General features: G+C 52.8%; 1 protein-coding gene across 1 annotated transcript in view; it reads left to right on the top strand.

The window, feature by feature from the left end:
* Positions 1–202: 202 nt before the first annotated feature.
* The window catches only part of ITPRIP (inositol 1,4,5-trisphosphate receptor interacting protein), a 31,757-nt gene continuing 14,612 nt past the window's right edge, over positions 203–17,347 (top strand). Inside the window, 1 exon segment of the mRNA XM_011977519.1 lies at positions 203–418. The gene's annotated coding sequence lies outside the window, so the exon portion shown is untranslated.

Raw genomic sequence — 17,347 nt, 5'->3', positions numbered from 1 at the left:
CCCTGTCCACTCGCTCCAGTTTACTAGAGTGGCCTGATTCCGTCTCTCCCAGTCACTCTCCAGTTCTGCCATGCGGGGTAAGTTTCTGGGGTCCACTGGGCAGATCTTCCCGGCGGACCCTGGGCCCAACCACCAAAACCCACACAGTCCTCCTTAAGGAGCTTCCGCGGCCGCGAGTAGAGGCGGGTGTTTTGTTCTTCTGAGGAGGAAAAAGTTTTTGTGACATCCAGGAAATGAGTAACTCTGAGAGCCGGCCGCTGTAGGCTAGAAGGCGGGACCCTCTAAGTGCAGGGCCGCAAGCTCCGCCGCAGCCACCTACAAGCTGCGGCACCCCGGCCCCCGACCCGCGCGCAAAGCCTGTGCTGGAGCCGTCCTCCCGCGGCGGGGACCGGGACCGGGACCGGGACCCAGGCCAATCGTAAGTCCCGGGGCAGCCTAGTGTACTAAAGGAAGAAGGGCGCGATGGAGACCGCGAACTCGGAGGAGCTGTGCGGGAGATGGCTGCCGAGAGAGGGGGCGCAGGAGGGTGTGGGGATCGCGGGCGCCTGCTCGGCCCTCGGGTGGGGGCTGACTTTGGAGACCCCCTTAAAGCGCGCGTGCCCAGGCGGGCGCATTGTCTCCCCGCGGTCACGCGTCTCGTTCCCGCCGTGCGGGGGAATGCGTCGCGGGCGCTCGCTCCAGCTAGGCTGCGGGCAGTTCCTCCTCGAGGCGCGCGGAGCCTCGGAGCCCAGAGCGGGACCACGTTTTTGTTCGTAGTGCCCAGGTGACCCGTTACTTCTCACATCCTGAGCAGAGCGCTACCGCAGAAAGAAAAGCGGGGTCGCCCTGCTCATTTGCTGCCCCCTTTTCCCCTTCCCCTTCCCTCCCTTCCTGTAAGGGAGGAATGGGAGTGAAGTTTGTTTTTTCTCGGTTCCTGGTAGTGAAGTTAGGGGGCTGCTTCAGGCCGGATAAAGTCCCCGGCGCTTCCTCTTTCGGGACTATTAGTGGACCAAACCTCACGCTGTGCAGACTTGCTCTTGAGGCTGCAAATAACCCTGCCACTTCACCCCTAACCCCACCCTCAGCCCCATCCCTGTGACTTCGCCATTCTGGCTGCCAGGTGAAGACTCAAGGAGTTCCGGGGCCGGATTCCCCATCCAAAACGCTTTCTCTTTGAAAAAAAAAAAAATTGCCGCCGACCAGGAAGGTAAAATATTTTACGGAACCAGGCAGGGACCTCATTTTGCCTTTTGCCCTTCTCCTGGTGTGAGAAAAGCACCCTTTCACAACTAGTAGAGTACCAGATATTGGTCTCATTTCACAAATAGTAGAGTACTAGATACTGGTCGCAATCCGCACTCTGGTCTTTTGGATCTAAATTGCGGTCGCGTTCTATTTTCTTGTTTTTTTGTTGGATATGACCCAGGGCTCTTGCCTTTTACAAACCAAGTCTATCTGACTGCCAGCTAAAGTTCATCCGTGGTTGGTGCAGTTTTAGGCCCAGGTTAGCCCTGAAAATAGATTATCAGAAAAGTGGATTGCTGTCTTTCCCCCTTATGAGAACAGAATAGACTGTGTTTTTGAGTCCTCCCTCCAGCCCACGTGCCTAAGTGGCTTTCATTGTTTGCTAATTCGTGTGTGTTGCTGCTGCTCCAGGCCATTCTGCCTTCAGATTTTCTCCACTTGTGGGTAACCATGAAGTAGTTACACTGACTGTCTGCTCTCCCTGGGTGCATTCTTCTCATGCTCAGTAACTCTACATTTTACATAAGATAAAGTAAGCATGTGAAATTATAGCTATCTGTTTGGCAACAAAAGGAACCCAGTTTTCGGTTTTGTTTTTTGCATGGCTCAGTTCCCAAGCTTAATTTTTCCCTTTGGCATCCTGAGGTTGGGGTCCTGAGGTTGTATTTTCCTTTCACAGCTGTCAGCAGAGACAGGTGGCCGTCAACAGGAAAGAGGCTGGGCTGGGTGGCTCATGCCTGTCTTCCCAGCACTTTGGGAGACTGAGGTGGGAGGATTGCTTGAGCCCAGGAGTTCGAGGCTTAGAGCTGGGATCATTTGGTTGGAGCTAGGATCATGCCACTGCACTCCATCTGGGTGACAGAGTTGAGACCCTGACTTTCACCTACCCCCCCATGCCCCGCTGCCCCCACCCCAAAAAATAATAACTGGGCAGGAGAAGGTGTTTTCAGAGTCCAAGACTCAGGTTCCATATTTGGAGTTGAGAGTCCGCCCCAGCAGGGATGAGGTGGCACGGCAGCCTGTGGGGCTTTAATGGAGAACCTGCTTGGGAGGGGCGGGTGCTCCAAGTGTTCTGGGAGCTGAGAAGGACTTTATTATGGATGACACCGGCCATCCTGGACCCTTCTGTCATCCAGTCTTGCTGGGGAGGAGTACAGAGCCACGAGGATGCTGAGAACTGTTCATGATAACCTCCAGGGCTGCTGCTAGCCCATTCAGTCCTTCGCATGAATTAGAATAAGGTGCTCCGTCTTGGCAAGAGGATGGGATTTGATGCCTCTTAGAAATACTGGCCTTATTTGAGTGGACATAGCCAAGCCATGTAGCTGGGCAAGTGGCATGTGAGCTGGATTTATCCTCACCCCTCAGCCAAGTGCCTTGAGCAGTACACTGCTTGGCCTACCATTCACAGCAGCCCTGATAAACAACCACTATTTAGTGCTTAACATTGGCCAGGCTTTTTTTCCCCCCCCCCCCAAAAGTACTTAGCCTGTATTAACTCATTTAATCCTCACAGTAGCCCTGTGAGTTAGGTATTGTTAACTCCATTTTACAGATGAGGAAACTGAGGCACAGGGATGTTAAGTGTTCTGGAGCCTGGAAGGTGAGTCTCAATCACTGGACATTCATAGACCAAGAAGCAGCTTAAGCTTAAAAAGCTAATTTAATTGGCAACCCTCGTGGGAAAGGGGGAAGAACAGTTGCCTTTTTCTTTCTTTTTCAAAGGAGGAAATACCTGTTCTCAGCCCAGGTGGAGGAAGGAGGGGAAATTCATCTGGCAGGAGGAAGAGGAGGAAAGAAAGAGGCAAAGCTGGGCCTTGATGGCTGATGGGGAGCCTGGCCCAAGAATCAAGTGACTTTCCTTAATCTCTGGGGCGGTATGAGGTGGCAGATCCAGTTTGGGGCCTGGTATGAGGGTGATGAGTAAGTGCCCCTAGGTGTGGCTCAGAGGGAACCGGCGGTGGCTGCACGCAGGGTCTTGACCTAGGCAGACAGCGAGTGGAAGGAGGTGAGACAACTGTCCCGACCTTTCAAACCCCTGATCCCCATCTGTGGTCTCTTGCTTCCTTGTTGAAGTCCTGTTCACCCACAAATGCCCTTCCCAAGTTCGTCCAGGAACCCTTCCTGAAACTCCATATCACAGCTCCATATACATGATCGCTTAGTTTCCACACCGTACAGCTGAGCACTTAATTAGCTGGAACCGAGCATTTCACTATGCCCTGTCAATAGGCACTTTAAACAAAATAGGCTTCTCATCAGTGAGGAAGTCAAGATGCCTCCTGGGAGGGGCCAGCTGGTGCCCAGCAGATTGCTCAGAGGGTGGTGGTTACCTGGATCACGTCGCCTGTCCCAGGCGATGGCTCTTAGCTGTGCTCACTCAGAAACCCGATTTCCATAATTTTCAGAGTGGTTTGGACTCGAGCTACTGATTCACCCTGAGAAAGCTCCCAGAAGTGGGTGTAGGAGTCAGAATGCTGGTTTATTAATTTGCAAGGAGACTTTGCAAACATCACACAGACTGAATGTCGTCTCTTCCCTGTGTCCTGGACAAGCCATATGGGAAACCAAAGACCAGAAGGTGGACTGCGCTTATCAAAGCTGGAGTCAGAACCAGGCAGGAGGACCATGGGGTGGGGGTGAGGGACAGTGATGTCCAAGAGTGCAGGGCTTTGTCTACCTCTGCGGCCCTCTCACCAGCAGAAAGATACCTGCCAGGTAGACTGGATACTCAGATCAGCCTGGCTGTGGGCATCTCCTTGGCCAGTGCCTCAAGGACATTATTTCCCTGAGAAATCCTGGTAGCATTTCTCCCTTTCCTCTTTCATAATGTAGTAATTTTTTATTTTATTTACCTATTTGTTTAGTGCTTTGCAAGCATTAGCTCCCAGAGATGTAGATTTGCATGTGTATAAATTCAGTAACTACTGTACAATCTCAGGGTTGTAGAGCCAGGCAATGAGAGTAAATGCTATATGCAAATCAAGAGCATCAGGTAACCTGGATGGATCAATAGAAAGCCAAGCATAGAGCAAGGATATATGGTCCCTAATCAGCATGGAGGCTGGCCCAAGGCTGGCCAGTTAGTGCATCCCCTGTGTAGGCCAAGGGTGAAGCATTCCTAAAGCAGTGCCTGCTTTGGCTGCCTCAGGCAACCTGCCCTGCTCAGCTGGCCTCTTTGGATTTAAAGGGCTCTTTCTGGTCTCTGTCCAGGCCCTTCATGGCTCATCTTTAGTGAGCCGCATCTCCAGGTGCCCAGAGCCAAGGAGGTGTGACTGCACGGGCTTTGAAGTGGGGCAGACATGAGTTGAATCCTGGCTCCACCACTCAGTTGTTGGGCGTTCTCAGTAGCTGGGCAGGTGCCTTGATTCTTCAAGTCTCAGTAACATCATCAGTAAAATGGGGATGACCTTCAGGGCTGTGGGGAGGGTTGAGCCAGACAATGCGCAGAAGGCATTGAACACCGTGCTTGGCGCAGACTGGAAATCTGGCCAGTGTGCGCTCTTTGGGACAGCAGAGGTCAATTGGGGGTCTGCATTCTCTGCCGAGTTGGGCCCCAACTTCCCCATCAGGTCATGCTCCCTCCTCTGAGGTCTGGACAAAGGACAAGGCTGTAGGGGCCTAGACTGTCCTAGACAGGGAGGACATCTGTCCTAGACAGGCAGGACATCTATCCTCGACGGGGAGGACATCTATCCTCAGTGCTCTTTCCAGCAGTTTGTTTGGAGCTGCTCGTGCTGATCTTTTGGCTGACTCTGGCAGAGGGAAAGTCAGATTTGAGGCCTGAGCTCCAACAGGCGTCCAGAGAGGAAGGAAGGGTGAGGAGCTCTTCTGGGAGAGGAAAGGGGTTATTTGGGAGTACCCAAGAGGCCTGCAGACCCCTCCTCAACAGTTTAGGACCTGTGACATTTTCCCACAGAGAGTGCATCCCCCGCTATCCGTTAGGCTCACCCCGTGACATCAGTGAAATGGAAGCACCCTGCAGGTGACATCACTGTTGCTCAGGGCAACGCCTCCACCCTAAGATGGACGGGGAGGTGAAAAATCGGCCTCAAGTGTAAGACGCATGTTGAAGGGAAGAGACATAGAAGGTGTAACGTTCACAGGTATGTTTCTCAGAGACTGGGGAGAGGATGGGCCCAGTTAGCGGGAGGGTGAAGAGAAGAGGGACGCGCTGCAGTTTCAGATCTGGGCTGCGTCTGTTGGTGGCGTGTCTTTAGGCCTTGGGTCAGAGAGCCCAGTGCTGACAGCTGCCGTCTCCTTCAGTTCTCTGAGCGGGACTCCTTAGGGGGCCTCCTGCAGCCTGGATCTGTAAGGAGGGTTAGGGGAAGGGCAGGCTGGAGCAGTGTTGGGGCCATCAGAAAAGTGACTTTCTATTCTTCAACCTCCCCACAAAAGAGAGTGAGAAATAGGATACTCACATCCTTATTACAGGGGCCTCATTGATCAAGCAGCCATTGTGCATCTATGTTATGCACGGCCCGTGCCAGGGATTCAGTGGCCTTGTGGAGCCTCATGATGAAATGCACATGGAGAGGAAGAGTGTATGGAATCCACTGCCCCAAGAGGCAGGACCAACTGGAGATAGGAATCCTGTCTCACAGTTCACCTCACTCAGCTTAGCATTCCCTGTGGAATTCTAGATGAGTTAAACTAAATTCATGGAATGCTTTCAGTTGGATGTGCTTGAGATATACTTGCTAATTTGGGAGTGGAGTCAGAGGGGGCAGCCATGGATGTCCACCTTGTCCCTGGGATGGCACTGTTTACAAGGCTGAGGTCACTCAGCAGTTCTGATGCTCTTAACTTGGTGACCTGTGGTTTCTGTCACATCTTATCAGGTGATGCCTGCTGCTCCTCCTAAGCAAGGGCTGCCAAACATCAGCACAGGAGACGAAGGAGGCAGGAAAGGGAGGACTCCCTGCCCTGAAGAAAGATGAAAAACTAGATGATACAGTAGGTCTCTCTCTAGAGGTTTCAGGAATCACCTTGTCCTTCCATTTGAAGGCGCCTGATTAAAGTTTTTGTTTTGTGCAACTAGGCATAACTTCAGGTGCTTTTCTGATGTCCGAGGTATCAGTGGCTAAAGTCATTGCCCTAATTCTTGTATGCACCTAGCTTTTTCAGGTTTATAAATGAAAATTAGAGTATCATTAACCTGCAGATTGTGATTCTATTTACAAATCTGGTCCTGAATCCACCATTATGGATATGATATTGTTCATATAAGTAGAATGGCCTTGTAAAAAAAAAAATAGTGGCTTCATTTACTGATCAAAGCCCCATTTTAGGGGTTTATACGTATTTATTTCTCCTCCTCACAACAGCCCTTCAAGGTGGGTATTATCCTAGTTTTACAGGTGAAAAAACAGACTCAGAGGGACTTGCCCCAAACGGAAAACAACAGAGAAGAGATTCGAACTTAGCTTTGCTCTCTCCCAGAGCCTTAGGCTCTTTCTCCCACCTCAGGCATCTGGACACCATAGCCCAGAAAACATACAGATGGCATAAAGAATCCCACAAAGTTTAAGTGTCAAAACTGAGAAGACAGCAAGCAGACCACCAACTCCAGGCCTGAGCCTTCTGGTCCCTTCCTGCTGTGACTCACTCTGATATTAGCAGACCTAGTGAACTTTGGAGACTCCTTCTGCCAAGAGATTCTGTGACTGTGGCCTGAGCTGTCTGAGGATGAAAGGAAGGAAAGGCTTTCCCTTCCAGCACTCAGTTTTCTTTTCTGTTTAATGGGCACAGTAACAACCAGTTCCTGATAATATTCCTAGCATTTTGCAATCCTCTGCTGGAAGTCCCTAGGAAAAATACAAAGCCCCACAATTATCAAATGACTCACTTCCAGGTGCATAACACAGTGGGACGCTCACTGCCTGGGAAGAGGGGCTCAGCTTGGATACTACCCTGGGCTGCTACTGCTTTCTCTCCTTTCATTTCCCTGAAGCTGATGCAGGAGTCCCCCCAACCTTCGCCCCCTCCTCCTGTATCAAAGCAGCAGGGAAGGTGCTGTCATTATTTTGGCCCTGCCCGCTGGTGCAAAAGCACGTGCTCATAACATACTGTTCTCATGGGAACCGGCTTCAATAGCCTCTTAGCAGCCGTCAGGGGACCCGCCTGAAGTTTATGAACGCGTCCTTTGTTTGCTGAGACTTTGTTCCAAAGTTCCCAAGAAGGCAGGGGTGCCGCATGCCTGGGCTGGAGGGTAGGAGAGCAGGGGCTGCCTGGGTCCTACCCCTGTGTGCTGCCCCAAAATGTCCCTGATGTACTCATGCCACTTCCTGATGTTTCACCCCAACACATACCTACCTGCCAGTGTCAAGAGAGCCCTCACTCCCTTTTTTGCAGAGAAGGCTTTCCATTCCTTTTATCTCAAATAGCCCAGGCCACCCTCACAGAATCTTGGTAGAAAGGAGTCTCATAAGTTCATTAGGTTTAACTCCCTGCTTCATAGCCACATTTCGTCTAGATTGTCACCTACCCTCCCCTAAACAGTCCAGGCGAGGAAAGTCCATAGGTACACGCCTAATGTTTCACAGATACCAAGTCACTGAGCAGCACAGCTTGTGGCTTCATGGGAAGATTATAGGCTTGAAAGTCAGATAGGTTTGGATTCAAATCCTGGCTCTATGATGTTGGTGGGTGGCCTCACCTCTATGCCTCAGTCTCCTTTTCTGTAAAATGGAGATAAGTGCCTGCTTCAGAGGTTTAATGTGAGAATGATACGTGTAAAGCATTGTTGCACAATGCTTAAGTCTCAAAAAATGGGATGCAGTAGTTGTAATTTATTAAACCCTCCCGTGGTGTGTCAGGGCCCTGAGGCTTGTCCAGTTTTCTCCTGAAAGAAGAATTACTTCTCTGCTCCTTCTCTTACCCTGTAATCCTCTGTTTATCATCCATTTCTACAAGAAGCTTGAGCAAGAAGGGAGATGTCCACGGCACAGCAGCTGAGGGTCAGACAAACGTGTCAGGGTTCATTCCTGGGCCATTTTCTAAACGTTGGCAGTGAGTCCGCCTGCAATTAGATGAAGGCCAGTCCAGACCAAACGGGGCTGCAGCCATTTCTGTCTCCAGGGCTACGTCTGGAAGGGATTTTGCTTACATTTTCCAAGGCACTTACACTGTTAGCACGTTGCTTTTCTGACTGCAGCGTGCCTCCCAGGAAGAAAGAACATAGAAGTTACTTTATCCAGAGCTTCCCACTTCACTCCAGGAATTTCAGATTCCTGCTCCTGGGAGTAAAGGCAGTGAGTGAGGTTCTTATCCCAATCCTAACTCCATTCATGTATTCAGCAAGCATTCATCATTATAGCATCTACCCTCTTCCAACGCTGGGTACTCAGAACCTAATGGAAGAGCTGCCAGTGTCAATGATGCCAGATTGGAGGGAGCGAGGGAGGGTGCTGCTGACCTTCCTAGGTCTCCAAACTTCCTCCTCTTCCTCTGTGTCAGCTCCTGGGGCCTTTAGAAGACAAGGAGGTGGAGGAGACAACTTAGTCATACTCCCCAGGCTTCTGGAGGAGCTGCAGGGATGTCGTTCACCCACTTCTTCCCAGAGGACTCCTTAACATGCAACTGTGACGATTTAACAAATCCAAAGGGAGACCCGACCATAGCACCAGTACCAGTGCCAACAGCAGTATCATTACCAAGCCCTGCTGAGTGACTGTGAGATGGTCCACAAGGCCGTAAATTGGACACTATTGCCATAGCAAGTGGTAGAGGCAAGATTCAAACCCAGGCCGTCGGATTCCAGAGTTTGACTCCTTAGCAATGGTTTTCTAAGCCTCTGCAAACTGTTAAGCTTTTCTTAGCTGATGAGCCTTGGGCTGTTTCTTTCTCGATGACCTTAGGAGTGGAAATGAGCCCATGTGAACTTGATACTATCAGTGGCTGCTTGCTGCCCACCTCAGTCTGACTGATACACACACGAGTGCGGGTCCATGCATTCAGCAGGCATTATTTGGACACCTACTGGGTGCCAGCACAGCCTCGGTGGAGCACCCGCATCACACCTTACTGCTCTGTCCCTGTGGCTAGAAAATGATGTCATAGTAGGGTTGTTTTGTGCAATTCGTAGGGAGTGTGACTCTGAGTCGTCATAGGTAGTTCTGGGAGCAATTTTGCTAACTGTTCCTAGCCTTACCATGTGGGCCCTCTGCTTTCCAGAGAGGAGGAGGACTGGTTTGCTCTGACTAACTGGTGTAGGAGGGTTGGCAGAGGCCCGGCTCTATTGTTCAGCCCAGATCCCTGCAGCAGAACATAAGCAAAGACGCTCTTAATTTTTTTACAGCTGGGTTGGCCTCCCCTTTGTCTTTGTGTCTGTTACTGTTCCCCTTTATTGAGATGAAAGGAGTTTTTAGATCTTTTCAGGGAGAGTGTGCGTGTGCGTGCATGTGTGTGTGTGTGTGTGTGTGTATGCGTGCAGGAGGCCCACAGCGCTTCCCTTCCTCTCCCCTCCCCGCCTTCCCCAGCCCAGCTGGGGCCCAGGCTTTGTGTCAGGTACCGCCTAAGCTGCAGGGGACTCAGCTTAGAAGAACAGTCTGGGATTTCTTTCGCTGTGTGGGGCCCAGAATCTCAGGAAGCCAGGACGTGGGTAAGAGACCAGTGGTGTGGGGAGGCTGTGGTGGGGAACAAGCCTTTCTGAGGCCATGGACAAGGCCTTGGGGGGTTCATCCTCCCCCATCTCCTAGAGGCAGGGTGTCTGTCTAAGCTGGGCTGTCTTTGTTCCCATCCAGGGGTCAAAAGGAAGGTGGCTGCTGGGTGCTGGCCCTTTATTTAATTCCATCCATCCCAGTTTCTCGGTGAAAGGGGGAAAGTAGGAGGGGGCGGGGAGTGGCCAAAGGGAGGGCTTTGTTCCCTCCTTGTTTTCCTTTGTGTTTACTCCCGGGTTCTGTTCCAGTCCCTTCCCCTTTCCATTGAGTCCGTGTGTCTGCTGTTGTGCGGAGCCTGCGTCTACGCGTGCAGCCTCCCCTCCCTGCCCCACCGAGAAAGTGTGGTTTTGCCTGAACGTTTGTGGCTCTGCTTGGAGGCAGGGGGTGTGAGATCATGGGGTGGAGAGAGAGAAAGGGGACGACTCGTGGGAACTCTGGCATGTCCTGCCCTGAGGTGGGTATTCATGCTGTCTCCAAACCAGCACCCTGTGGGTGAGATGCAACCACAGGGCTAGGGGAAATTTGGAGGAATACGAGCCCAGACCAAGCCAATGTAGGACAACGGGAAGTGGTGAGGGCACATTGCTGGGACTGTGATTCAGGCATAGAAACCGGAGGTGGGGGTCCTGGTGGCCAAGGGAGACCTTCCCCCGCAGGCTGGCTGTGGGAGACGCCTCCTTCCTGCGAGTGGCAGGCATTTGTGGGGAGCTTTCTTGTGAAAGCAGTGCCTCCAGTGCGTGGTGTCAGCTGTGGGCCCCCAGGATAGTGTGTGTCCTTAGCACGGAGCACAGGTCTATGCCAGTTGCTCAGGGGAATGCAAAGACAAATAGGACCCTGCCCTCGCCCTGGAGGAGCTCACAGTGAGGAAGGTGATGGGGCAAGACAAGGACAGAGGCAGCCGTTGGGCACACCAGGGTGACACGGGGCCTGGAGCCAGGCTGTTGTGCGACCTTGGGCGCATTGCCCCACCTCTCAGCGCCTTGGGTTCCTGCCAGGGACGTGAGGCTCCTGGCCCCCTCCCCCGGGGTTGCTGCGTGGGTTACATGCAATAACTCAAAGATAGAGACACACGGGACCAGCCACAGTTGGGTGCCTGCTGTGTGCCGGTGCATCTACAGAACCACCTGACCTACATGAGGGGCCTGGCTGCACTTAGTGAGGCCTAATTCCTATGTCCCCCTCCCCTGTTCTTCTATCCCTTAGAAGAAAGGGATTTGTCTTGGGATCCTGGAAGGCTCCTTGCAAGTGGTTTCTGAGATGGGCTTGCTGTGAGGTCAGTTGGGTGGGGTTTTGGCCAGCACAGAGGTGAAGCATGGATGTTTCCGGGAATGGTGGGGAGGTGCAGGAGGTATCTGGGGGACAGGAGATGATCTGAAGTGGCTGGGCCAGGCAGAGAGGGCACCGAGAGGACTTCTGAGGCTGGTTGGGCCAGGCCTTGAACATTCTTAAAGCACTGACTTGTGTCCCATGGAAACAAGACTCCATTGAAATGGGGAGGGGAGACGTGCAGGGTTGGGGAGCTAACTGGGGGTTTTGGGGTGTTAGGGAGAGCTCAGACGAGCTGACCCCAAAGGCCTACGCTGGCCAGTATGTGAGAGAGATACCATTTCACATGGAATCCCCGGGCTTTGGTGCAGAGCAAAGGCCAGGTCAGAGGTGGCTGGGGAGACTGGAGATACTCCAACAAAGAGGAAGGTCAGCAAGGGGAGCTGGCTGGGAGAGAGGAGGGTGCATCGCGATTTGAGACTGCAGTAGTCTCCCGAGGTGGCCACAACAAGTTGCCACACACGGGGAGGGCTTAAGACAGCAGGCATTTATTTTCAGAGTTCTGGAGGCCAGGATCAAGGTATCAGGGCCACACTCCCTCCGGATACCCTAGAGGAGAGTCCCTCTTTGCCTCTTCCAGCTCTTGTTGGCTCAGGTGACCCTCAGCTGTGGCAGCATCACTCCCATCCCGGCCTCCATCTCCCCTCACCTCTCCTCTGTCTCTCTCTTTCCTGTCACTTCATAAGGATACTTGTCATTGGATTTAAGGCCCGCCCAGGTAATCCAGGATGATCTCATCTCAAGATCCTTAATTTAATCACATCTGCAAAGACCCTTTTCCCAAATTAGGTCACATTCATAGGGGCTGGGGACTAGCGTGGGGATGTATATTTTGAGGGCTGCCATTCAACCCACATAGTTGAACGTATCTGAGATGCCCTGGAGGGGATGGGTGGGAGAAAAGGTGGTGTGGGCCAGAGCTCAGGGGTTGCAGGGGAGCCCCCTCCTTGTCTCTGCCACTGTTTTACTCCTTGTAATCTCTTCTCACTGTCCTCTCCACAACCCGGCCATAGAGATCAGGCCTTTGTCTGTCTGTCTGTCCCAAGATACTGAGATTTCTGCGATGTCCTGCTGGGGGAGGCAGGCAGAGCGGCTGGACGGAGGGACACTCTGTCCTTCCTGGGAGAGGATGGCTTCGCTGCCTTCTCCATCTGCTCAGCCGGCGGAGGAGCGGGAACAGGAAGGATGTGGCTCGCCCACCCAGAGTCGGCAGAGTCCAGCCCCCTGTCCTTCCTGTGCCTCTGCTGGCTGGCAGACCACCCCCATGACCCAGTCCTGAGGATAGAGTTGGCATCCTGGTGACTTTTTGAAACCGCTCCCTCTTCTGAGAGTGGGCCTTCAGAGCACGTAATGCTTTGGACGGGTGTGAGCAGCACGTCCTGTGAGTGCAGCCAGCATGCTCACGTGCAGACAACAGAGGCTCACTGGAGCAAGCAAGGCAGCTCCTGCCCCGTGTGTCCTTCCCCGCCGGCTCGGCGGTCGGGCCACCTCAGGTGGGCACTGGGCTGGAGCTCTCCCCTCCCTGCTGTCTGTCCTGCTGCCCCACCTCACCAAGGTCCAGACTGACCCCCGGGTGCTTCTGAGCCCAGCATCCCACTCAGTCAGTCTGGGCTCTCCCCTGGGTTAGGGAGGGACAGTCAGGGCTCCTGGGGCCCACAGACCTTACCGTAATACCAAGTGCTCCTTAGTGCGGCACCATTAGGCCTTTTGGCTTAGGTGAGCCTCTGCTGTCCGCATGTGCACACACTGGCTGGACTCAGGGGGTGCCCGGTCCCACCCACCCAAAGCATTAAGTATATTCAAGGCTCGCTCTTGGAAGAGGGAGGGACTTAGAAAAAGTCATCAGGATGCCAACCCAACAAAGCCTCTTTCTCTTTTCTTCTAGTCCTTGCAGAGGCCATGGGGAAGGAAGAAAATCTGCTCTAGCATTTACACTAAGCTCCTACAAGGCCTGGCACAGAGTCAGCCCTCATAAGTGCTGGTTAGGATTATCCCAAGTGTGATTGCTGCGGCCAACGAGGAGGCATAGGAGTGGAGTCAGGCCTAGGTTTGGGGAGAAAGGTGGAGCTGGTATTTCAGGGAGTCATGGACTCAGAGGAAATAGTGGGTTTGCTGAGCAGTTGCTGATGGGGTAGGAGTAAGGAGAGTCCCGGGTTAGGGGTTACCTTGAGGAACGCTTCATGGGGGGTTGCAGAACACAGCCCACAGGCTCTGGGTGGTCACTAACATATTTTATTTCATTTGCTTTTCTTTTCAAGACAGGGTCTCACTGTGTCACCCAAGTTGGAGTGCAGTGGCACTATTTCAGCTCACTGTGACCTCTGCCTCCTAAGCTCAAGCGATCCTCCCACCTAAGCCTCCTGAGTAGCTGGGACCACAGGCATGGGTCACCACGCCCAGCTAATTTTTTTATATTTTTGGTAGAGACGGGGCTTCACCATGTTGCCAAGGCTAGTCTCGAACTCCTGAGCTCAGGCGATCCATCTGTCTCAGCCTTCCAAAGTGCTGGGAATTACAGGTGTGAGCCACTGCACCCAGTGTTGCTCACATGGTTTTTAAAGAATTTTTGAAATAGCAGCCAACATTTAAAAATGAGAGGATTTTGATAAAGTCCAGATTAGTGGCTTTTCTTAGGGAAAAAAAGATCTTGCCATTCCAGGTGCACAGAATGTGTGGCATGGGGACTCACCCCTTCAGACAAAGCATGTGCCATCCAGTTGACCAGTGTCCCCTCCTCTCACTGTCCACCACAGCCCCGCTCATTTTCCCTGCGGGCTGGCCCTCCCAGACACTTGATTTTACAACCTAGGTCCTCGAGACAGGTGTCTGGAGAGAGGAAGGGAAGGAACCCAGTGGCCACAGGGTGGCAGGTCTGGGGAAGGTGAGCTGGCCAACATGATGGTCCTGCTCAGTGGGAGAGGGCTCAGGTGACTGCACGGGGTCAGGGCTGCAAGGATGCCGAGAAGAGGAAGCGCGGCAAGCCCAGAACTGCAAACGCACCCTTTCCACCTACTTTCTCAATGATTTTTTGTTGGTCCTCTTCCTTCCTCTTTCCTCACTTCCTTTATTTGCCTGTCCCTCCCTTCCCTTCCAGGGCCCAGCCTCCAGCCCCAGTCTGCTCAACTGCCCCCCTATATTCCCTCTCCTGTCCCCATTTGGAATGCAAGTGAAGAGGGACCCAGCCAGAGATGCCCTGGTGGGAGCAGCTCTGAGGCGTTGCACTTGCTGGGATAAGGCCTTTCTCCTCTCCCACTGTCCTGGAAGGATGGGAGCCAATCAGGCTGAGCAGTGACACATTCAGAGCCAGTGTTACTGAGCCATTTGTGCTGTGTCCTCTGTCCTGAGTTAGGCAACAAGGAGGGAAGAGAAGGGACTCATTCAGTTTTCCATCAGTCCCTTGAGGGGGTGGAAGGAGACCAGAGGGAGGGGCAGACTCAGCCTAGGTGCTGCTCACATTCAGTCATGCACTGCAGACTCAGAAATCCTAGAGGCCACCCAGTGACCTTCCCAGAACATCAGTCTCTTCATCTGTAAGAGTTTTAATGAGACTACCTAAATGAGGTTGTGACAGTTAAGTGACAAAACACATGCAGAATACTTAACATCCTGCCTGGTATCGGGTACCTGCTTCGTAAATGGCTAGTCATGAAAACATCTTCAGCTTTCACCACCCTTCCCCTGTTCTGTGCTGGAATCACTGCCAGGTGCTCCCTGGGAGGGTCCACGGGATGATGCTCAGCCTGCCTCTTCCACTCCACCCACCCTCCAGGCCTAGCATGGCTCCTCTTGAGTCCTCAGTTTCTACCTCTGTAAAATAAAGAAACCCAAATTCAACTTTGTATTCTGACTTGCTTAAATTTTTGGCTTGCTTTTCCCCCAACAACTGTGTACCTCATAAGCTGGGGCTGAGAAACTGCAGCACAAGGCCAGGATACAGTAGGGGTTCAGCCCAAACTCATGGCAGTCCGGGTCTCCCTTGGCTCCTTCTTTCTTGGAGGACCCAGAACCTAGAGAGTGAAAGGGAACCAAGTCACCCCCAAGGCCTGGGCTAAAAGCGCCTTCCCCTGCCATCAGCCAGTCCTTTATTCCATTTCGTAAAGGAAACCTATCAGCTGCTCCTTTTGGCTCTGAACGTGACGCCAGGGCCAGGCCTTCTTTTGCTGTTGTAATTAGCAGAGCTAATTGCATCTGTCAGGCTGCGTGCTGGGCAAGCCCTTGGCAATTTCCAGGATGTGGGCTGCTGCAACACTGCAGGAGCCCCACCCTCCTACCCAGAGGATGCCTGGTTTGGGAAGGGATGGTTCTCAGACATGAGCGGGCATTAGAATGACCTAGAGGGCTTGTTGAGACACAGATGCTGGGCCCCAGCCGTGGAATTTCTGATCAGCAGGTCAGAGGTTGCCTGTGAAAATTCGCATTTCTAACAAGTTGCCAGGTGGCACTGTTGATGCTAAGCAGGTTGAGAACCACTGTCCCAGAGGGAATACCGGGCGGCCAAGAAAATGGGTCCTGGAAAGTAGGTGGAAAGGGTGCGTTTGCGGCTCTGGGCTTGCCGCGCTTCCTCTTCTTCTCGGCATCCTTGCAGCCCTGACCCCTGCTGCTTAAGGCTATGGTCAGCCAACTCTCGGTGGGAGGAGGTGGGCAGTGGGGCAAAAGCGGTGTGATGAACAAGTTGTGGGGCCGGATACAGGTTCCTACTCTTCCTGGTTGGTTGTAGGAATTCTGTCTGGAAGGAGAGGAGGAGGTGAAGGTGGAGCCAAGGGGTTGCACACCGACATCTCCCCAACAGGTGAGGGCAGGGAGAGCACCAGACAAGGAAAGGCCCTCAGAGAACAGGAAGGAAGCTCCCTCCCTCCTCTGCATTTTGCAGCCTGTAGCTCAAGTGCCTTTTGTGCCCCACATCTCATTCTGTCTGGGGACTCCATACGTAGTGGCTGTCTACCTTCCCACGTGGATTGTAATGCTTTTGCTACCGGGGGTCAGGCCATACTCGTCCAGCATGTTCCTCGAACTCAGTATGTGCTCCGTACATGTAGCACAGTGGAAAAACTTGAACTTTGCTGGCAAAGACAGAGAGAATGAGCTTGAATCTCAGCCCAGCTATGGCTTTTCTAGTCCTGTGGCTAGAAAATGACTTCGTCTCTTGGGCTTTGGTTAACCCATCTGCAAAACGGGGATGGCACCCACCTCTTAGAAGGTTACAGTGGTCGGTGTGTGCAGTGCCCAGTACATCCTAGTGAGGGCTTGAGAAAGGGGAGAGCTATGGCTGTTAGACAATGCTTTGTGGTGTTTATTGGATTAAGCGACGGTGGGGAGTGCTGCAGGCTCTGGGGGACCCAGGAGTGAGGGACCTCAGTGAAGGAAGGAAGCCGTCTTGGATTTCCCCCAGGGTCTTGGCTTCTGGCCAGCCTCAGAGTAAGGGTCTGAGTAAACCACTGGTCCTGGCGAGCCACCTGCAGCCCTCTGTCTGGGCCACCCAGAAGCTTCCGTCTTCCCTCAGCCCCTGTCGCCCCGTGACCCCAGCATTGCCAGGCTAATTTTAGCTGTGAACTGCATGGGCTGCCCCTCTCTGTGGACAAGGGCGGAGGTGGAGAGGAATTCAGCAGGCTTCCTGCTGGCTTCCTGGCAAGCAGACAGAAAAAAACCCGCCAAGTGACACAGGTTTATTCTCAAAGCCAAACCCGCCAGCTGATGTCTCAGACCACAAGTGTGGGAGAGCCTGGTAGAGGTGAGAACTTTGGGCCAAGGCAGAGGTGGACATCCTTGGAATTGGGAGTAGGGTACTCTTTGGGGAGGCATGTACTGGTATGTGCAAGTACATGCACACATATACACATATCCATGGTTTGTGAGAGGCTCCTCACTACCCGTCCTGTATCAGAATGTCAGAATGCCCTGCTTCCTTCCCTTTTGTGGAGAAGTCAACTCTATACAATATTTGAAGGGATTTATTCTGAACCCATTTGAGTGAACAGGGCGTGAGGCACAGTCCCAAGAGATCCTGAAAACATGTGCCCCAGACAGTTGGGTTACAGCTTGATGTTACACATTTTAGAGGGACAGAAGTTACAGGCAGGCCAGGTGCTCACGCCTGTAATCCCAGCACTTTGGGAGGCCGAGGCAGGCAGATCACTTGA

The sequence above is a fragment of the Mandrillus leucophaeus genome, unplaced genomic scaffold, assembly GCF_000951045.1.
Source record: "Mandrillus leucophaeus isolate KB7577 unplaced genomic scaffold, Mleu.le_1.0 Scaffold18, whole genome shotgun sequence".
NCBI classification, from domain to species: domain Eukaryota; kingdom Metazoa; phylum Chordata; class Mammalia; order Primates; family Cercopithecidae; genus Mandrillus; species Mandrillus leucophaeus.
The sequence above is the reverse complement of the archived record's forward strand: the minus strand, read 5'-3'. Positions and strand labels throughout refer to the sequence as shown.